The sequence below is a fragment of the Falco peregrinus genome, chromosome 2 (genome assembly GCF_023634155.1).
Source record: "Falco peregrinus isolate bFalPer1 chromosome 2, bFalPer1.pri, whole genome shotgun sequence".
NCBI lineage: Eukaryota > Metazoa > Chordata > Aves > Falconiformes > Falconidae > Falco > Falco peregrinus.
Window position 1 is genome coordinate 77,400,456 of NC_073722.1, and position 23,258 is coordinate 77,423,713.

At 41.2% G+C, this 23,258-nt stretch overlaps 1 protein-coding gene across 12 annotated transcripts in view; it reads left to right on the top strand.

The window, feature by feature from the left end:
- Nucleotides 1–23,258, top strand: part of TRIM2 (tripartite motif containing 2) — a 117,676-nt gene that overhangs the window by 32,507 nt on the left and 61,911 nt on the right. For 2 of the 12 annotated variants that reach the window (XM_027779919.2, XM_027779931.2), the window contains exon 1: nt 10,595–10,726. The exons of 5 other annotated variants lie outside the window; for them this stretch is intronic. The gene's annotated coding sequence lies outside the window, so the exon portion shown is untranslated. Of the gene's footprint in view, nt 1–10,588; nt 10,727–17,418; nt 17,562–19,440; nt 19,643–21,882; nt 22,375–23,258 lie in introns of those variants that run through there. 5 more of the 12 variants (XM_027779922.2, XM_055795140.1, XM_027779917.2 and 2 more) reach the window with 4 other exon arrangements.

A 23,258-nucleotide genomic window follows, 5' to 3' on the forward strand; every position in this document is an offset into this window, starting at 1 on the left:
GATAAATCTAGAGGACTTTACAGAGTATTTAATATCTTTTTTTATTTCTTGGAACAACATACCTCCCTGAGTGGAGTTTCTGTTTTTATCTCTTTACGTGTTATCATCTGTCTTCTCTTTGTAATTGTTGATTGAGGCTTGCTACATAGGAGAGGTGAATGGAGAAGAAAGAACTTTTCAGAAAAGAAATATGTGCAGTGTTTGGTCTCACCTAACCTCTTCCAGAGGTTTTTTTCTTTGTCTTTAATCAAAAATATTGTGCCCAAATCCAGGTGTGTGTTATTTTATAAATTATAGAAGTTATAGTGGTTTGTAGATGGAAAAGAAAAACAGTTGGAAGTGGACCCATTACCTGTTTTTACAATGAGGACACAAGCCTTTAATTGGTGTCAAAAACTAGTGTCCCAAAGCAGGCTTTCTTTCAAATATTACCCTTGTAGCAGAGGTGGTAAATGGTACCCTGGGCTGCATTAGGAGAGTATTGCCGGCAGTCAAGGGAGCTGATCCTTCCCTCTACTGACACTGGTGAGGCCACACCTGGAGTGCTGTGTCCAGTTCTGGGCTCCCCAGTATATGAGAGATGGACATACTGGACGGTCCGGCAGAAGGCCATGAAGATGATGAAGGGATGGGACCTCCTTTCTTATGAGGAAGGGCTGAGAGAGCTGGCACTGTTCAGCTTGGAGAAGAGAAGGCTGAGGGGGGATTTTATCCATGTGTACAAACACCTGAAGGGAGCGTCTGAAGAGAACAGAGCCAGGCTCTTTTCAGTAGTTCCCAGTGACAGGGCAAGGGACAATGAGCACAAACTGAAACACAGGAGGTGCTGTCTGAACATCAGGAAATGTTTTTTCTCTGTGAAAGTGACTCAGCACTGGCAGAGTTTGCCTGGAGATGCTGTAGTCTCCGTCCTTAGAGATACTCAGAACCTGACTGGACATGATCTGAGCAACCGGCTGTAGGTGGCCCTGCTTGAGCAGGGGGTTTGAAGCAGCTGACCTCCAGAGGAACCTTCAGCCCCGAGTGATTCTGTGGTTCTCAGATTCTGTAATTCTGTTAATGAGTGTCTAATAAAACTAAACATAAATAGCTACAAACATACTCATATCAATACATCCTCAGCATAAAAAAGGTAAATCAGAGTGTCAGTGGTGTGCTACACAAACACTAGGGAAGAAAAGAAAGCAAGCTGCCTATATGGCATCAAAAATTCATCTCTCAAATGAGTGTGCATCAGGACACAGTGGTGTTAGTGTACATATTCATGTAATTCTAAAAAAGATAGTCTCTGGAATAAAGCCTCTCCCTGTTGTTTAGCGTTCAGACTCCTACTGCAAAGGAGAGGATTTTAATGGTTCTCAAATAAAGGCACTGAAGTTTTTACATGCAAAGCAATCTGATTTTTCTTAGTCTTGTTCTCAGAAATAACTCAGTGATTTTGGCTGATTTTTTTTTTAGTGGGGCAAACATCTAGAATGAAAAATTTCGCCCCAGTCACTAAAGACTGTCAGTCTATTAACTGCTGAAAGCAGGAGCACTTAATGGAGAAATATGAAATTACCATGCTTACAGGTGATACTATCAAAATGCACTAAAAATGGATAATTGACAACAAAATACTTCTCTGGGTAGACATCATGGCACTCAGTACCTCCATGTAGCAAGGAGGTTCCTCAGTATAGATGTAACAAGATTTCTTAGAAAAAATCTGAATGGTAATTCATTCTGTTGAGAATGGTATTAAATATCTCTAGATTCTTCCCCTTCTAAAAAGTGATATTGGAACTTGCTGTAGAGGCTGAGGTTACTGTGGGTGAGGAATGACTTGAAAGGAAAAAGATTGGTCCATACATCTTCAGTTTCGTTTTTTTTAGAATGCTACTGGGAAAATTTAACTTTTTCCTTTATTCAAAAGTTAAACAGATTTTTGAATATGCAGAGTATTTCCTTTTTAGTATCCTGTTATTCTGAATTGTGCACATTACTGCTCTTGAATCCTCTGGTATATCAAGGGGTTCGCATGTGTTTTGTTTTAGGCATCATATCTAGGGATGCCAGTGGGACTGCATGCAAGATAAACTTCCTTTCTGGCTGACTTGTGCTTTTTGCTTTCTTTAAACTGTCCTCAAAATGACCAAGAGCTACAGCTTTAAAATAACTGCATTAACACAAGCAATTGCTTAATTTTAGCAATTATATTGCAATTATCATCGCCACCTCCTGTGAGGTCTCTTTTGACTTGAGCTTGAGTCAGAAAGCAATCAAGAGCAAGCAACAATCCTTTCAAAGCAAGAAGCCTCATTTAAATGTGCCACATTGCTGATATTGACAAGCACACAGAAAAGCCCAAGTGAATGCACAGAAATTTTCAAGGCCTGCTGTTCATCCAGACACTGGGTACTATGCAGTATTGCTTCACAACAGATTTTGTTCCGTACATGCAAACAGAATCACAGCATGCAAGCTATAATTTAATCCATGTCGTAGACAGGGTCAACACAAAGGCCTTGGTAGAGCACTGGGCTTCAGTCAGGAAGCTGTGACCGTTTAAACAGAAATCAGGGAGTCCTTGCTCAAGGAATGAGGCAGCATATTCATTACTTTTAGACCAATAAGAAGACTGAATGCTGAAAGAAGTGGGCTTTTTTTAGATGAAAGTTAAAAGAGTAGAACAAAAAGCAGACTGAAATGGAATTGATTTCATGTTACTATAAAAACATCATAGTGATATTGGATCCAGGTTATAGTGATTTTAATTTTATTTCATTCTGCGTATATTCAGATCTTTACTAATTTAAATAGTGTTGGTATTGCTTTTGCATATACATTTTACTTTATTTATTTGCTGGAGACAGAATATACAATATCCCCAAACTTTGCTAGCTAGGTAATACATCAAAAAACTTTTAAGTTCCTCCCTCCTCCATTAACATTTGCAAGGAATCAATCTATACATTTTTGTTTGCAAATAAAAAGATATAATTTGGTTGATTTTAGACTCACATTGAGTAAAAAATTAAAAATCATGTTTAATTCTTAGTCACGTCCTTTGTACTTCCATATTAATTATGTGTATGTTCTTATGTAAATTTCCCCCCGTAACTTACAGTTGCTATACAAACATACAATCTCATAAAAATACTTTCTTATGGACAATATGTTTTAAATATGTGCAGAATGCATAACAAAATTTCTGAAACATTTTAGCATTCTGTGAATTCCATTTCTTTTCAAGTCAGTGACAGCATATTAAACAGAGCTCCGTTCTATCAGTATACATTAGTTTAGCAGGTTTGCTTGAGTTTTGTAGACCATATAGAAATTTGTGATAGCATTGGTGCTTTCACTCTGCAGTGAGCCATTTGTCTACAGACTTGTTTGTTGTTCATGCCTTTAATAAGAACCTTTGTACGCTCAGTCTGCTGAGATTGTCTGTTACCCGTTTTTACCTAAGTTCTTACATGTGTGATTGACTGAAGAATTACTCTGGGATTATTTTGACCTTCAGTTCAGTTTTCTTAGGCTGCTATAAAATGGCATGACATAATTAAATCCAGACATGGGGGTGGTTTGGTTCTGATTACATGACAGTTTTAGCCATATGCTGCTTGGATCAGGGGACTTTAATTGGGTTCTCCTGCATGGTTAGAGTTTGTAATGTCTTTTGATATTAAGGTCTTCTTTCTCTCTCCTGCTGTTCAGAATACCTCTATAACAGAGCTTTGCTTAAGAACTAGCACGGCCCTATTTTTATAGGGGTATGGGTAATCACCAGGAACCTCACTTGAGAACACCTGGAATTCATCAAAATTCCCTCTTACTAGCCCGTTATATGAGGATACTGAAAACGGACTGTCGTGTTTGCTTGCAGGCTTCTGTAAGTACACATCACCATCCTTTAAATGCATTTCTTCATTCAAGTGAATGATTCTGACCTTTGTTGTGCCTCTGCACTCCATTCCATTCCAAGTGTTTAAATTATTTAAGTGTTTCCACATGCTGGGTAACTAGCACACTTTCTCTAGGCTTGCTGGGTAGAAAGGGGGTGTAGAAATAAGCTGGGTATAGCATCTTTCTTGGTATCCCACTCCAATTCAGCAAGCAGGCACACGACATAAAACACATGGATAGTCTCATTCAGGGAGAGGTAAACCGCTGATCTACATTGGGAGTGGGAAGGACAAGTCGCATCTGCACCGTGAGGCGCAGACCACTCTGGCCATTATTCAGGGTAAGTGTGTGTGTAGGGAGTTAATTCCTTTTAGCTCCTGGTTAAATCCATGGCTGACCTCATTGATGTGACAGTGAAATCAGCGGGAGTTCTCATATGCCTGAAAGAAAGGCATGTATTAAAGTGCTTTCTTTGAATCAAGGTCACTGCATTGCTAATCTGAGCAATTTTTCCTGTGATGGGCAAATGCATTCTGGTCTCTGAGCATCCTTTGCTCTTGTTGATGCAGAGGTTTGGTTCTGTGCCAAAGAAGCAAGTGGGATGTTTGCTGCAGAGTTCAAGATGAATAGGGTTTATAATGGGAGCAGGAGCCACTGCTATCTTGAAGGCAGTCTTTTAATTAATCATATCTATTTGTTGTATGACAAAAGAGTTATTTTGAATATCTCCCTTGAGTTCTTCTGTGTGAGCAGCAGTATCTCAGCCAACACAGAAGTGTGAGGAGCTGGGGAAGCTATTTCTTTTTGCTTGTGAACAAGCCCACATTGTAAAGGTCATACCTAATAAGGGAGATGGTATGTTTTTTCATACTGATTTATCTGTTGAAAAGATACTGCTGGAAATGTTTATACTACTAGAAAAGAGTTCCTTGGAGACAAGTCATCTTGTAATTTGAAATTAGGGTGGATTTGTGTGCTGCTGTTGTCAGGGGCTCTTTTTGGAAGCACCTGAAACTCTGAATGTAGGTCTGCTTGAAAGCCAAAACGTTTGTCCTTCTGAAATATTTTTGTGAACTCTAAAGCTAATGAACTCTAAAGCTAAGGACTATTTCAGTACTGTTTGGAAAATCCCACTAGAAGTGCATGCATCACCCCTGGACAACAGTGGAATGTAAATGTCATATCTAGATTCACTCACAGAATTTAATAGAGAAATGCCTATAGTGGAGTATAGCATGGCTCAAGGTAGCTTATAGCCAGCTTGGGCATAGAAGCACAGTTATGGCAGCATGGTGCCCAAGACAGGCTAATTTGCTTTACTTCTTGACTGAGTTCTCTAGTACTTCAGCAACACATGTACTAGACAGATATTTTAGTGCTAGCTTTGATATTTCTTGCTACCCTGCCTGTCACAGTGCAATCTAGACAAACCTTGAGGCTCAAAACCTCTCAGACTACCAAACCACCAGGTGAGATGTGAAATTGAGGCCCTTAGTCTGCAAGTAACGTAAAGCACACCTAACATGGCAAATGAAAGGCATGTGCAAAGAATAGTTTGTACTTGAAAGGCCTCCTCCAAGCCCTGTGGCAACTGGGGCCTGTGAACCACCTCTTACCAGGCCACAGGAGGAAATAAGGAGAAAACTTGCAAAGGTGAAATTTGAGGTTGTATGGTTACTGTGCTCTACAACCCCAAAGTCAGTCTTTACCCACAGTGGATGTATTTTTGGAGGCACCTCTCCTTTTGTTAGTGTATTTGTGTTTTATTTAGAATGAGTGACCTTAAAGGTGGCAGGAAATTTTAAACAAAACTTATCCTGCCAAAGCAATTACCGTGTTTATTGGCTTTCAAAGGATGCATTTCTCAAGTCAGTAAGGATAGGAACAGTTTGTATGTCCAAAATGTCATCAGTGAGAGCTTCAAAGCACTATAAATGTATCCACACAGTATTTCTGTGACATAGTATTAGCATTTTATATATTTATATATAGAGAGAGGGGTATAAAAGGTGAAATCACCAGTCCGGATCTAACTGGAGCACCAGTGAGAGTCAGATGGGATAGAAATCATACCACAGGGGTTGATGTACATTTTCTACATAACCCTTGTTTCCTTCCACTCAGCTTCTAATGCTATGTTTATATTTTCGGTTACAGTTACAGTTTTGTAACAATCTGCTACTTTTCCACTCGGGTGAATAGAGAAGCAGTGTCTATGTGCAGTGTGGCATTATTTACACTATTGAGTTCATGCAAGTATCTGTGATCTGATCCTTGGTGTGGCATTACTGATGAGCTTGGAGGAGACACGGCAAGCCTTGAAGAAAGGCAGATTCTAGATGGGGAGCTGGCAGATTACGGGGAGGTCCCAGCAATTGTTCGGCAGTGCAGGAAGGAGTAGTTGTAAGCCTGACCTTTCTCTGTAGAGAGCCATGAAGAGCGAGGTGCTGACAGCAGCTGTTTCACTAAGCCATTTGGAGCACAGGGATATTTCCTGCAGCCAGATGTGGCCTCCAAGGAGTCTTTTCTGGCATTCGCTAGACCTCATGAGGCACCACCAAAGGGTTAAATAGTTCCACAGTGTGTCACTCATTCTCTAATTAGGAAATGGTCCAAGAGCTCAAAGTTCAAAACGCACATGGTCTGAGCTGGGATTAAGCCCAAGTTCCCATTCATTGTAGCTTCATATGTTAGTGTGCTGCATCTGCACATGATCTCTTACCCTTGCCATTTCTGCCATTTGTTTTCCCTTTTTGAAGAAAAGCGAAACAGTTCATCTACAGAGTTTCACTACTTTTGTCACTACCCAAAGTGTTTCATTGCCTGAGCTTGTGTGCTTTCTGGGAATAACTTGTGACCCACTTTATAATTGAAACCAGGCCAGTAAAACATGACAAAAATGCTACTGCATCCTGCAGCATCTGCAGCTACTGCTGGAGAAGCAGGAGAGGTCTTCTCCCAGAAAAGGCATAGATGTGAACCGGTCAGGCTGAGCCTCGGGGGGCCTGAGGTTCCTTGTTGGCACCCAGGGGAGAAGCAGAGGACAAGCAAAATGGCATGCAGTTAGCATTGTGTTTTGAGAAGAAAGGGTGGAGTGAGGCTAGGCTGAGGCCACAAAAAGGGAAAGGAAAAAAACCAATTTTACCAAGCAAACAATAAATGGTAGAAGCCAGATACATGGATAGTAATAGGGAAGGGGATACAGTGAAAATGTTACCCCATGGAGCCTGCAACCTAGGGACTGGGCAGTTAAGTTCTGATGATTCATAACACAAATACCTTCTGTTTTCAGGTGCAGACAAATGTTTCCTTTTTTTGCTCACCAAAATCTTTCTCCTATACATTTTTTTCCTAAGAAATCAAATAATGACTATGTTTTCAGAAACTTCATTTGATTAAAACAGTGTCTCACCTTTCTGTGGGAAATACATTTCAATAAAACATTTTAGTGCTTGCTGGAAATCAAACAAGGGGTTACAGGAGCTTTTGAGACCTTGTGTTTAGGAGTGGCGTGGTTATGGGACTCATAGTTTTAGGTTTCCCCTCAGAATGGATGGTAGCTTCTGGGGATGACAGCCAGCTTTCTGCTTATGAAAAAAAAAAAAAGGTGATGATTGTGGTCTCCACCTCTTTCCCTCTCCTTCTTCTAGCCACTTGTGTTTACTGCTTCCCTCGGCTGGCTTTTGTGCTGTTTAGTATGGCAGGGAGATGAGTCAGATGATTAACCTGTCTGAAAAACATATCCAGCAAGACAGATTTGGTCTGTGAGCTTTCACACCGTTCCTGGAACATGTGTAAGGGAGGGGGCAGGCCTGTGCAGCCGGGAATGGCAATGAAAAGAAGGGGCAGGATGAACCTTTTGGTAAAAGTAGGCTGTTAAATCAGCTTGGCCATCTCACTTAGCTGGTGCTTGGGTTGGTACCGTTGGCGGTGCTGGTAACAATTTTCCTCCATCATACAAGACTTAAGGACGAAGAGACAGCTTCACCCTTGGCATAATTCTATGAGCGGAGTCACAGGAGTTATACCCAGGGTGACTTTGTCTAAAGTGTGCCTTTTCAATGTAGTCCGCTAAATCAGCTCATTCTTGCTCTCTCTTTTGTGTCTTTGTTTGTGGCTACACTGAATTAGCATCTTAAATAAATTGCCATGGGAATCAGAGATGCTATAGCTAGCTTGCTTTCTCTTAGGCATCTACAAACAGTCTTTTCATAGCAGTCTTTTCACAATTTGATGTACAGTGTTTGGGCACTTGATCCATATCCTTCAAGGGCTTTTGATAGCTATCATGTTGTGTAAAAATACCTTAACAGTGTAAGGTGCATAACATGGTATATGGTTGATGGATAGAAAATTTCTTGCACATGTAATTTATACATGCAGATGAAACATCTCTCTTTCTGGAGTGACTTATCACATATTTATTGCTCCTTATTCTCATTCTGATACATTGTTTCTGTATTTTGTGACACGTGGATTGTAGAAGAGACTAGATAACTTGATTTGATGAAGCAGGGAATTCTCTGTATAGAGGACAAGGTAAAAAAAAGAGCTTTGTAGGAAGAGAGAAGGCTGAAAAGACAGGCCTTGTGGTGAAGAGAGCTGTGGGAGCAGATCAATAAGAAAGAGAAACTCTGAAAAGGCCTTGAAGCTCAGGATAAGAAAGCATGGTTTTCATGGGGAGGTAGGCAATGTGGCTGGGTATGGAACAAAAGATGACCTCAGTTACACAGTTTTCTGTGGAGAACAATACAGGTGCATTGGGAGTAAGATCCAGGCTCAGTAATCACAATAATTAAAGTAATCAAATACTGTGATCACACAGTGGATCTGGGCAGAGATTTACATGTTAAAAATACTAGAAGAAGAGAGTTCTGGCAAAATAATGTTGTTAATGTGGATAGCGCCGGGTTAACTAAGCAGAAAATCTGGATAAAAGTATAGGCAGTGCAGGTGATATATTTGGGTGGCAGCTGATGGAGCTGTGCAATTGCACCAGAATCTCAGATATCATTGAAGAATGTGCCTAGTATGTCGCACTGTGAAGAAAATCTTGCAAACGTGACCCCAGCACACTGTGATGCAGCAATATGTGCCAGAACTCGCACACAGCCTGTCAGCAGAAGCCTGAGAGCTGCGATATGCCTTCCCATCTGAACAACGTGTAAACTTCAGCATCTGCTTCTTTACCAAAGCGGAGGGGGAAGGAAATGACTTGTGCCAAGACTGTACAGTAATGAATGTGGTGTGACTGGACTGCTTTAATTTGTCCCCAGAAAAGGATCTTAAAATTAGGAGCTGTCAAGGCATTTAATACTGTATGTCTCAAACACAGGGTAAAATACGAGACCGGAGAAAAGCAGTGAGCTGAAAAATAGAAATGCATGTTTATAAATGCAGGAGTCAATAGTAAAAGCTGGATAGAATATAACAGGAAGTAAGGTGCCTTGGGACGTAAGAGAGGAAGAGGTAGGTGCGGAGAGAAGAATTAATCAGAAAGGTCAGAGCGAAAGCCCAGTAGATGGCATGGATTTTAAGAAGGATTTTAATTATTTCCAAAGCAGAAGTGCTCGAAGAGGCTGAGGCTGAAGTACAAAGCGTGATATTTATGCGAGGAGGGGGGCACTATAAGAGACTTGATGAGACTGTTTTGGCGGCAGACCAGCCTCACAGCCAAACTAGAGGCATAAGAAAGTAGGACAATCTGGCAGGAATTAGGATCAGCAGCTGTAAGCAGGGTATTCAATTAACTAGGAACAACTCGAGTCAAACAACAAAGGAGAGAGGAACTTGGGGAGACAGGTGGGATCATAGATGGCTGAGGTAAGATCGGAGGGAGCTTAAGTTTCAGGGAGTATTCACTCCATGCAGTATCTCTTTTGTCTCTTTGTTAAGATCGCTAAACTGCCAAGGAAGTATTTACTTCCCTGCAAGATTACCTTTCCTTGAAATGATGTGGGGGGACAGACAGGTGAGCATGGTGTGGTGCTGAAGAAAGAGGAGACTCAACACCTCCCCTTCTGACAGCATTCAGTTGCTAGATCAGCATGGTTGTCTCACAGAGCCTTGCCTTAAGGTGCCTATGTTGTGACTGTGCTCTTTTGGGATGGTAAGGACCAAAAGAACAGGCAATTTATACGGAGGTGAAGAGAAGCAATCATAGTAGAATCAATGAAGGTCGGGGGGTCAGGTCACGAAGGTCAGGGTAAGACATTTGTGACAGAGAAATGAGAAACCCTAGTGTCAGCAAACAAGCGAGTTAGGAAATACAAGAATAAGAAAAAGGGTGGAGAGAAGAAAAACTGGAGACTTTGCAATTGAAACTTCTTTACAGTGAATTTAGGCTAAACTTAATGCACAGTTTTTTGTTTGTTTGATTGATTAACCTAAAAAGAACAATGCATTGGGGATGCCTGTGGGGTTTCTGTGTGTATGACTACACAGCAAACGTGCTTTTCCTGAAGTGACTTACTGATTATTTTTTTTTTATTATTTCTGCCTTAAGCATTTTACTGCCTAGCAGTACATCGTCAAGCACTAGCCCTTCCTAGTCAGTCCCTCTTGTTCCCCTGCTTAAGAATGAAACACAATATCTTGAACACCCAGAATGCGAAGAAGCTAATCATTGGCTCGCATTGTGGCTGGCAGGGCAGGCCCGCCTCTTTGGCTTGTGCTGACAAGCTGTTTATGTTTGTGCAAGGCCACCCTTTAACTCAGCTGCCTGATGGCCATAATGGGACCAACTGTCTGAATGCTGCAGGGAGCTAAATCTTCTGATCAGAGGCACAGTGAGTTTCAGTCTCTGATACTCCTGCGTGGACTCTATGGAACACTAGTAAGTAGCCTTCTGTCTCATTGTGGCTTTTCTCACAAGACTAAGGGCATGTTTTAGCAAGGCAGGTAGGTGCTGTCATTCAGAGAGGCAACTATTAAATATTTTCCTCTGAAGTAAAAGAGCAGCTACTTTGTATGCAGTGTCATGACTACAAGGACTACGCTATTTCAATCTCAAATGAGACCTTCCTGGGAGGCAAGAGGGAAGAAGTTAATAGGGACACAACCCATTTAAACTTGCCAGGTTATTTTTTTATATGACTTTAATTAATCTGCATCTAGTTCTCATTTTTAGCTGCGTTTCCAGTATTTGATCGTCCAGTCATGTTTCAAACAGCAGCAATTTTCACAAGGTCGTAAGTGGCGTTGTTTGAAAAAGTGTGAAAAGGCTAGAAATGGGACACTGTAAAAGGAATGCTCCCAAAAATGCTGATATGAGCTGTCATATTCTAAGATATATGCCTAGCAGTAGAAAAAGCAAAGTCATGTTCAGAGATTTCAGTCCTGTTTGCTGGCTGCTATTAGGAAATGTCTATACCTCCATAGAGTAAAAAACTGCAGATATGGAATGAGCTTGACTTTTTGCATCTTTAATATCTCCTTTCTAATGTTCAGAATTTTAAATAAAATATTCCATGTTTGAACAGTATTCTTCAGCTTAGTCCTGCATTGCAAATATTGATGGATTTTTCAGACTTTCTCTTTTACCTTTTACACCAGCAAAGAAAATCTTAATGTCCCTGTCAGAGCTGGACACCATGCAGAATCTCGGAACTAGTCCATCCCTGAAGTTTTGGCAAGTCTGTGTCTATATTTCATGTGGTAGCTGAGGAGTTCATCTGTAGACCTCATTTTATAAATGAAGAACATAAAGATGTGACAGATTAAGTGACTTTGCCATCACAGTAGAGCAAACTGTCAGCACTCAAGTTTATTACTAAGGTCACTGTACTATATTATTTCTTTTTCTTCCTTTCATTTATTTTACAAAATCCTATTGGGCAGTGTGAATAGTAATTTTTAGGGGTGACTCTGTGCACCTCACAGAGTTCAGATTGGAGAAATACCTTATGATTTGCTTGCTTATCCAGACTGCTCTGAGCTCAAAAATGTGTGGGAAGCCTCAAGCAGAGTAGGCTATAGCATTATTTTCAGTTCATCCTTCTTTTGGCGTGGCTGGAGGCTGGAAATGTCCCATATGGCATTATGACAGCACTTCAATATTGCCGGGATGGATGGTCCTTTCTCCAGAGTACTACTGCTTCAGCTCTCTCCTGAACCACAAGTGCCAGGATCTTGAGAAAATTCAGCTGCGGTTTTGAGTTCATGATAACTGTGTGGGGAAGATGCTGTCGCTGTAAGTAAGCATGTTCATTATGACTCTTTTTAAAAGCACAGGAATGCGCTGCACAGGAAGAACCTTACTTCTAAGTTTCAATCAGGTCTTTGTTAGTCTTGAGTCATGCCAAAAAAATAAAAGCAAATCAGAAGTGAGGCCTGATGCCATGTTCTTTTCAGCTTGTCTAGCTTGCCCTCTATGGATGTACCCAACAGGGGGATGCCCGGAGGGTTATGCCTTCATCTTTGCCATGTTGCTTGTGTTTTGGGGCTGTGCACAGCTTCTGCAGACAATCTTGACGCAGCCTGGAGAGCTTTGGCTCAACTCTCCCACTCATCTATAATGCTTTTAAGGACTGCATCATTCAGTGAGTCTTGAATTCCAGGGGGCTAGTCAAGCAATATTATTTGTAGGAAGCAGTGGCTAAGAGACAGTTAGACAAACTTTCAAATAAAACTGATGGGCAGCTGTTGCACTTAGTACGTGGGTCTTGATCCTCACAGTTGTTCAGCTCTGAGGCTGAACCTCCTCTACAACAATACAGTGCATGCATGGTAATGTATGAACTAAAGCTAATTACAGCAATAAGCTGCTTCTGTGTCAGGCTGTGAACACAAGCCAGAGGTTTTCAGTCACTCTCTCTAAAGTATCAGATAGATACTAAGTCTTGATTTTTTGTCTATAAATTAAGAAAGCAGGATGTCAGTACTTCAGTAACAAGGAAAGCCATGTAATACACATCAAGCATAAATATGCACCTAGGAGTTTTTGCTGTGCTCTCTCAGTATGTAGTTAGGAATAATAAATATGCTTACCGCATTGTCTCTCTCTTGACTAAAGAAAGAACTCCCTTGTGCATCATGAGCTCAGTGCAACATGGGTTGCTCTATAGGGGCAGACTGTGCCTGTTTGATTTACATCAGGGTAAACAGGCAGAAGATTAAAATTGATTTGTCTTTCTCCCAGAGAGATAATTTTCAAGATGTATTCACAGGGCTTGCTAAAACAGGAGGCTGAATCAACATCCTTCATAAAAAAAAAAAAAGCTGGCTTCTATGGACTGCATATGCTGTAATTGTACTTTCTGGTTCTGAGATGGTAGGCAGTTTGTGAAAGCAAAATGATTTCCTAATATCCATTCACTGAGCTTTCAGGTAGCCTGGGAAGCATATCATCCTCAATCTACAAAAGAGGGAAATGAAATCTGCAAGAAAGCTGGAAATAGAGCTAAGATCTGCTTCCCAGGGCTGTGTTTTTACTGCAATTCATTTCTCCCCCTGGCTCTGTAGGTGCACTGTATGTGGACTGTGGGATCCGTTGCCAACATTTTCCTGTGGCTGAGTCTTTAGTCTGCAGTTCTGCAGTCACATTTGCAATATAGCTATTGTTCAGTTATTCAGCAGTTAATGCAAGGTATTAATTTGGGGTTGACTGAAACCCTGACCTCTTCCCAAATGTACTTGCAGTTACCAGATTACAAAGCCTGTAACATTGAATCTGATCCACTAGATTTCCCCTTCTTTGCCCTTGAGAATGTCAGACCAGCTCCCAGAATAGATCAATCTCTTGGGAAAGAACAGCTCTCTAGATTAGTAAGAGTTTTGAGTTTCCAGAGCTTAATTCATGACACTGAGCATTTGAATTCTTAGTGAAAGCAGGAGGCTTTAAGGGTGCTTTTCATCTCAGGGTTTCAGCTTATTAGCAGGTACTCTGCTGATGCGTGATGCTTGATTAAGGTTACATAAGAGAGAGCCTGTGTGTAAAGTACCACATGTGCCCCCTCCCATCAGCTGAGTCTGACCAGAAAACTGACTTTCAGGTAACAGGAAAAGTCTAAGGGCCTGAAAGAAGCAGTGGCAGCCTTCTGTCAGGTTTGGATAGACTTGCTTGTAAAGTCACTCACCATCAGTACTTGGGTCTGTGAAGGGATAGAGACTGAGATCTGCAAGCAACCCCTTAGCAGCCTCCTTGGATAAGTTGTCCTCTCTTTTAAATCTGAACCCTCTCACTAACACTTTCCATGCTAATATCCTCAACTTTTACCCATACTTATGAAAGCTTTTAAAATCTTTCATTGTGTTGTGGTTGTTTTTTTTTTTTTTCAGGTCCATTTTCCTAGGTATTAGGTCCTTTTCTAGGTAAGGGATGTTGTTGCCACTAGAGTGAAACATACTGGATGGTTCTAAAAAATGAAAAATGCTGAGCATATGCAGCCTTTTCTATTAAAAAAGAAAAAGCAGCAGGGTTGTAGTACTCAGATCTCATTCATACATCAAGAGTAGAGGGTCTCTTTCTAATGTCTGCATTTTATATGCCAAAAGGTGGTATTACTCAGAGAAAGCATTGCACTTAGGAAAGAAAAGGATTGCAAGGCAGGTTATATGCAGAAAATTCATCCCAGGTGAATAGAGGAAATCTCTCAACCAGGAATTTGCCACAGGTCCAGTTCTGTAGAGCAGCCTGTGTGAAATATAATAGAAAACTCAGGTCAAGACAAAAAGAAAAGGGACCACTTCCTACCTTCCTTACCTGTGGCAGAGCGTGAATTGCAGTGGCTAAGTGGTCTTCAGGTCTGTGCTGCCTTAAATCTGTATCTACCAGAGTCCACTGGTTTCTTTGACTTCTTTCCCTCCTGTCTGATGTGCCCAGCCTCCCAGCTGGCCAGCAATGCTGAAAGAAACAAGTATCAGAGGCACCCAGATACTTGTACTGGCTGTGGTCTGTTCCTATGCTAGGAAGATGTTCCCTTCAGCTCCATAGGCAAGCCTTAAGCTTTCTTCTTACTGGAATCACTGGCTTACAGAACAGGCTCTCTGCATTGCTACTTTGATAGTGTGTAAAAGGCAAAGTTTTGCAAACTACCTTCTCTTAGGGTACATGCAGGATGGGTATAAAATTAACTGCAGCCTGCAGATGGTCCAGATTCCTCTCTCTAGCTCACCTCTCTCAGGCCCAGAAAGCAAATTGTAACCCAGTATGTGCTCAAGTAGGCGGGAAATATTCTAGATGCCGCTGCTCCTTCATCCATGAAGGAGCTTTTAAATGTTTCTGTTTCCTTCCTTTTTGCCTGTGTAGCTGGGCTGAAGGTCTAAGAAAGCAGCAATTTAAGCTCATAGCATAAAATGTCCCTAATTGAGTGGGTAGCTTGCTGTGTTCTGTCCTGGTTGCTGCTGTCTAAAAGAATTATCACGGCTGTTGTCGGCCTTTTCCTCTTATCACTGCTGGTTCACAGCATGTGAAACTGAGAAGTGTAGTACCCATGAAGATTCAAGGGTTGTACTGCAGTTTTGCTCAAAAAATTAAATCATACTGGGACTCACTTTCTTCCTGATATTTTTCTCCTTACATATCATCTTCAGCTGATGCTTTACCTAATGCTCCCTAAGGTACAGTATAACCTCTTAATGTACCCTAACCCTGTTTGTGATAGTAATATTCTGGCATGAAATTCTGCATGTCTTACTCTGTTAAAACTCACACTAACGGCAATAAGCAGACTGGTTACTTAAGGGCTGAAATGGGTCTGTGAGAATTACGGTCTTTTCTTCTATGTATGGTTTAATTTCTGCTTCTGATTGGGATGCTTAACTTTAAAGTGGTACCTACCTTTGGCCTTCTTTTCAGTTAGTTTTAGAATGTGTAAGAATAGGTTGATAGGTATTTGATGAGGTTAATATTAACTCCAGCACTGCAGTGGCTGAACTTTCAGCATATTAGTTTTCAGACATTGCCTTCGTGAGACCATCTGTCTAAAGAAATCTGCCTCTCTCTCTCTCCATTTTCCCCATCATTTTCTCCTGATAGCCACTCTCCTCTTTCACTTATGCTTGACACTCATATACACGTTGGAACCCAGAGCTGCATCAAGCTTCTCCTTGGTTCACAGTTGCTATGGAAAATGTTATGCTGTCACACTCCAATACACAGATGGGAAAATGTGAGCCAGGGCTACTGTGGCTCCGACTGCAAGGAAGAGGATACAGGAGTGGAAAGAGATGACCACATGAGTAGAAAGAGCAGGGGCAGCATCCTTGTATATCTGTGCAGGTACATAAATGAGGGTATTTGCAGCAGAGATATCTTGTGTTCCTACCTTCCCCAAAGCCCTGCACAGCCTCAAGGTTCTCAGCCTTTCACTCTGTGGAAAAAGAGCTTTTAAAGACGCTTCTAGTGTCTCCTAGCCTGAGGCCACTTATCCTTAGAGCCGGTCCCCAGCTCATTCCCAGCGCAGAGCATCTAGCTCCTTGCTGTGGTCCATGCCCCCGTGCCTCGACCACATAGTTCACAGCCTCTTCATCTTTCTGCCACAACTCCTCTCCTCCCATCCTAGAATTACCTTTTTTTCCAGGCCTCCCAGATCCCATCCTCCTTAACCTCTGTGCTCCATGCCATTTAAGATGCTTGTTCTCCCTATCTCACAGTCCTTAAAAGCTTCACCAGAGCCCTTGGCTCGTTGCCATATTCTCCTCCTACTCTCGGTCTTCCTCACTACAGCCCAGTGTTTGTAGTCTGGGGGCTGTTTCTTCTCCCATAGAGTCTCAGGTTCTGCAGTGCAAAGGTCTCCACATACCTTCTTTTTCCTTTCTTGTTGTACTTGAAGGCAGGAAAGAGGACAGGTCTAAACCGGGCACATACTAGCCCTTTGTATGCTGTAAGAGTGGATAGCTCCAGGCAAGGTCAGAGAAAGACTAAGCCAAGCAATTTATAAGCACGGTATATTTCTTAGAAAGCGTAGCCCTTTCTTTTTCTCTTGGCAAACAAAGTGTCCAGTATTCACCACATATCTTGTGAACCAACCTCAGGCCCAGACCTGCCTTTGAGCTGTTTGCTGTGGTTCTTCATGTGCTCATTTCTTTGTGTCACTGGTTACATAGTAACATTTCTGATTCTTGGATGAATGCTGTTTTCAAACAAAAAAAGGGATGTGAACGCATTACTTTTGGTTCAGAACTTTTCATGAATGCAGCCATATGAAAATGTATTACATCAGTGTTTCCTGGATACTTGCTTTTGACAGGAAGCTTACTTATGTGAATGAAAGTTTGTGAAAAACAGTAATATTGAGACATGATTTTATAGGAGCCGGGGCTGGTGGTTAATTTCTGACAGTAGCAAACTATGATTGAGCGCAGTACAGAGCAGAAGCATGAGCCTGGTGCAAACTGAGTATATCCCACCGTTTAAGGGTCATGGTTGCCAAAGAAGTATGACTTAGAGCTTCAAGTAAGTTTACAATCAGGACTGTGGGACTTACCTGCTGTTCCGTGGTATATTTTCATAAGCAGCTGTAGCATTTGGCTCACAGTCTTCTTTCTTCGCCTGCTCTGGTCCCTAATGCCCCACATCTCTGTCAGCTGCAGGACTCGGAGGACCCCTGTGAGCTAATTCACCTCACTCACCTTGCAGAAAATTGATGCATTTTGTCACAGGTCAACTTTCTGTGAGGTGATGAACTGTATCTGTCCACTGGGAGTCCAAACAAGCGCCTCAGTGCAAGGTAAGAAGTGGGAGTGTACAGCCAGAGGGGGAAAGGGAACCTTTAAAAACAGTGTAATGTTTGTGTTTTCAAATTGCATCCTTCCAGTATTTCACCTTCCCTGATGAAAACCACTAGGACAGGCTCATTGCATGCTGTTTTCCGGCTTGTTACTTAAACAACATGAAGTATCCAGCCATTAACTCCTATACTGTGAGCTTCAGCAGGCCAAAAAGGGGCCATCTTTCCAGCTCACTTGGAAGGAAAATGGCTGCGTGTCTGTCACCAGAACACTGAGAATAAGATCATGTGCCCCAGACAAGCCCAGATTCCTGCAGTCACAGATGTTAGTGAGAGTTGATGGGAAAAAGTGTCTTAGTGCTATGCTTATTCTCCTTTTTTTTTCTGGGGACAACCAGGGGGCTACTGCAGGCTGTAATGAAAACAGCAGTAGCAGTGGGGTTTCTCCAACAATGACATCAAGGTTATAATACATTATGGTTTTGTCTGAGCTGTGTGTTTTCTTTCTGTGGAAAAGAAGTTATAGAATCATAGAATCATTTAGGTTGGAAAAGACCTTTGAGATCAAATCCAACTGTTAACCCAGGACTTCCAAGTCCATCACTAAACCATGTCCCTAAGTACAAGTGATGCATTGTAAAGCAGAATACGTATGTTATAAAGCAAAATACCAAAAGCACTGAAACAGCCCGATCCTCATCTAACAGTAGGAGCAGGCTGCAAAAGATTGTCACACTGTATTGTCTCTTTGGAAGATAAGCTGACAGTTATATGCCTTTCTGGAAGGGGACACTGGGCACCAAGTTGAAGTACTAAGATAAAACACACAGCAAGTGAGGCCAGACCAACTGAATACAAGTTTACATCTGAACCCAGACCCAAGATATTCCATGTACTGGCTTTAAAATGCTGGTGTTAAAATGATTTATAATATCGCAGTTGATTCATCGTCAGTGCCAAAATTGCCATTATTTTATTTCATGAACAGTAAGTGTACTGAAGCTTTGCCTTGTACTCCTCCAACAGTACATTTGTCTCAGTTTATCAGACTTACGTTTTTTCAGTCTGTACAAAGTCTTTCAGCTTGTTTGCATCAGAATTTTCATCTAGGACTTAAACTACGACCAACTAGAAATCTGCATAAATGTATTTTAAATCCTACACCAAGTAGTCTACTGCTAAAATGAAAGGTGACAGCTGAACACAGGTTCATCCCTGGCTTGTTAATCCACCTTCTGTCATACAGGCAATTTCACAAATTCAAATTAAATGGCAAGGTACATCCTCCACCAAAGTCAGACCTTTCACCTGCCACTTTCTTAGTATTTAAAAGGCAGAAGAACAGGATGGAAAACAGGTTGCTTTCACCTATACTTTTGCAATTCAGCAATCCCAATGCAACCAGACTAGACTAGATGGAAGCAAGATCTAGGCCAAGAAAGATGCATATTCTGCCACCTACTGTGCATCACCATCTGTCCATCACTGACTGAGGAGGGGCACTTTTTCCTTGCTTTAATGAACATGCAATGAGGTTTAAAAAAAAACTTTCAAAGATCTACGTACACAGCTGCATATAATCAGTATAATCAATATCTAAACTGCATCCTATTCTACTCTTTTCCTACTGACATAGTTGATCTTGGTGCAAAATCAGGGTTGTTTTCTGCTTACATGGAAACCAACAGGGTTGCTTTGTAGCTGTTTGAAAGCATCCTAAATGGAAGCTACCATTCTTCTGAGAAGGAAAGTTGCTTCTAGCAGGTTGTTTTCCCTATCTGATCTGTTCTTTGCTGTAGTCTTTCCTGTATGAAGCTTTCTACAGTAAATTTTCTCTCACCATCTGACTGATCAATATCTTCCATCTCCATTTTTCCAGAAGACTGCCTCAAAGATCATAGAGACAGAGTGTGAGAAAGTGGGGATCAAGTGATGCCTTAATAATATCCAGGCAACAGTGAGGGGACACACAGCTAGCCTGTCTGGAGGCAGGAGCTATCTATGGACAGTAGGATACTGGTACCCCACATGAATGATACAAAAGAGGGAATGAGGAATGGAAAAGAAGAGAGAAAAAGATGGTAAGGATGATCCCTGGAGCTGGGAAAATGAAAGGTTATTTAAAATCAGTCTTCTATTTTTGAATCTTGAGTTTTCTTGAAGTTTTCTTATGTAGCTGTTATTTGTGAAAGCAGCCTTTTCTGTAAATGGACTGGGTTTTTTTCAGAGAACAGATATATTGAAGAGTAACTGAGAGATCAGTGTGAGTTAATGCATTTGCTCTTTGGGAGGACATTCAGTCAGCATGAGCATCACAAACTTAAAGTGATTATTTCCACCTACTCTCCACTTTAACACCATGCATCACCAAAACAAGAGTTCTTATTCCAAAGACAAAAGTCATTCAACCTGTCCTGGACTGTGATACTACAGTGGAGGAGAGAGCCTACATGTCTAGAAAATCACACACGGGCTACTCTGCTGTACCCCGTGAGATAATTTCTGCCCCCAGATTTGGAAGTCTGCTCTACAAGGATCAAGTCCTTTGATTTCATGGAAAATATCAGTCCTGATGAAAACAAGATTTATTCAGTTCACTCCACTTGTTTATTAAGTGGGAGAGGAATAACTCAACTGTTAATAAACCTTGTTTACTCCTGTTTCAAAAATAATGTTATTTGCTTCAGGTGATTGTATTTCCAGCTTTTGCTGCTTACTACCTTGATGAGAAGAGAACAGAAGAGAGGAAAAACACTAGAATGCAGGTCAAAGATGCACAACCATGGTAGCAGCTGAGCAGCAGGGCACATGAAATCTGTTCTCACGTACCTTTTCTTTGTGTGGGGTGCTCTGGTGCCTAATAATAAAACTAAGCTCAAGTGTAGCCTTTTACATTGGATCACTGGATTGTATTTCACTCATCTGAACGGCTGCCTGTTTTCACAAAAGCTGCAGGAATATAATACCTCTAAGATCTCTAGTATTCTACCTGATGTGACTGAAATTATTCAATGGGTTATACAACTATTGGAAGGTATTGTGACAGCACAGGCAAAAATACAGGCAAAGAAAATTTGTTCATAATTTTCTCCTTTGCTTCTACTGATTAGAGAGTCTTGATTTATTTATTTATTTATTTAATAATTCAGCTACTTTTGACATTAACAGTCCATTCGTGTCAATCCTGGATCCAGGTACAGGATGAGTATACAATCAGCATAATCCGAATTGTGCAAAGTTGAAAGTGAGCAAGTGACAAGGCTCAGGACTTTTAGGCAGAGTGTTTACAACGGTGTTTTTATTTTGTCAATGACTCACTGTACTGATTCACCCATGCTTTAGTAAAAGCTGCCTCATTTTGAGACTCTCACTGTTCAAATAGGGTTAAGATTATTCCCATTAGAACAGCTTGCAAAAGTTCTCTGGCAAAACTAAAGACGAAATAAAACTTGATTTTTTTTCTGTAAATATAGAAATATTTAAAAATATATTTATTATAATTATAAATATATAAAATTATATACAATTCTATTTTATTTATTATATATAAATAAATATTTATATTTTTAAAAATAATAAAAAAACCCCTGTAGTTTTAAGCAATGGCAACACTTCTTTAAGTACCATAAAATTGGCTTCCTAATTTTTTATTGGAAAAACAATGTTCTTCAGTACTGACTCAAAAGCTCTGAGGTATCCAAAAGTAGAGGTGACCCCTCAAGCCTCTAGTACCAGCATTCAATCAGGGCAGTAACCTTTAAATAGCTGAAAATAGGGACTGAAAGTGACTTAGCAGCTTCAAGTTGTGGACTTTCACTGGGTGCTTTTCAAAATGTGATGCTTTTGGTAAAAATGTGCATTCTTGTAATTAACGGCTCGGATCACCCCAGGGGTTCTTTGTCAAGCAGCTGTCTGCTGACTCTGAGAAAAGAAACCCCACCAAAGCAAACCAAACCCTCCTGACACAATAGATTTGCTTCCCACATGGAAGCATTTAAAGGGTGTAAGTGGGTCAGCATTCACTTCCCTGTTTATAAAAACCAGGTTCTTCTAAATGACTTGCTAAACTGCTGAACTATTTCAAGTAGTGCACGGGATTTCCACCCCCCACCCCCCACCCCCCACCCCTTCCCACCCCGTCCAGAGACGCTTTTTGTGCTGGGAGGGGGGGCTATAAGGTTGGTTTGCTTCCATGGGGGGGACCAGGCTGCCACCTTCCTGAGTGGTGTGTGATGTCTCAGCTGCTGGGGGCTGCCTGGGGGGGCATCTGCAGATGCCATCCTGGCATGGGGCTGGCTGTTTATTTTCAAAACCGTTGTACCTCAGCTTACTTGTAAGGCTCAGGCATGGGGACTTCTGCTAGAACTGGACTGTATATATTCCCTGGTTTGCCTGTAATTTGCAGCTTATGAAAACCAGATGGATGACTCCATGCTCTGCAAGTTAGTATAGGAATGGGAGCTTCTGACATAAGAGCAGCTTTTACAGAAAACACTGAGTTAAGAAGATTCAGGCTCAAGCTAGATTGCTTCTTCCCTCCCCCCCGCTTTTGTCTATTTTTACTGCATCATTGGTATGTGTCCAAGGAAAGTCAGCCATATCATTCGGAAATACAAGGGGATAAACTTTTGACTGTCGGATCTCTTCAGGCTGAGAGACTCCAGAGTAAATGAACTGGGAGAGAGAGAGAGAGAGAGAGAATTAAAAGGAGAGATTTCTTTAGGTGAACTTTTTTGGTTGTCTGCTCTGCCAACAGCAGTGTAAAATAACGAAGAAACTGCAGCAGTCCTTTCCCACTGTCTTTGTAAACAATGTAAGTTACCCTTTCACACTCGTCTCTGTCTGTGTGCTTTTTCTGCTTTTGAGTATTTTGTGAGAGCAGCGGTTTTGCAGCGAGTGAGTTCTTGCCAGGAGCTCTGCTGTGTGAGCGAGTGAAGGGCTTTGTCTGTCTTTCTCTTCTGGAAGTCAGGGCGGTAGCAGGGAAGCTGAGCAGTTTGCCACCACCTTTCTTTGACAGTCGTACTGGCTCAGCTTTAGACAGTTGTCGAAACCTTTAAACCTTTTCAGTATTTGTGCAGAAATGCGTTTGTAGTTGGCAAAAGACAATAGCAAATGTTTTGATTGAACTGTGTGTGTCAGGCTTGCTGTAAGAGCAGGCATTTCAAAAGGGGATTGTGTGATGCTGTGTAAAGAGGACAGGATGTGACAAGGAAAAACAAATGTTTCTTGCTCTTTAATGTTTAAAAGAAATAATTGAAACAGAGCCAAGGAGTTTGCCTAGGAAAGAAATAGTGATGTTTATTCAAAGCAAAATAGTGAATCTGTAAATGTGAGAGGACACTGCCTAGGTCTAATTAGGAGAGACATTTTACTTTTCACAGGTGTTCTGTTTTTTGAAGTTGGCAGTTGGCATTAATATTACTGTATTCTGTTGTTGTGCTTTTGTCAAGAGTAACTTGAGCCATTACCTGATGAGTAGCTATCCATAGGTTACTTACATCAGTTGATTTACCCCCTTTTAGTTTATTTTACTGTTTTCAAGATGCAGTCTAGGCAGACTGTCAGGCAGATTGCTAGGTTTAAGTAAAACCAAGGGATTATAATGCTAATATATCAGATAATACACCAAGAATAAGATAAAAATCACTCTGAACTCAAACATTCATTAGTCCAAAGCATTTACATAAGTGTTCATTT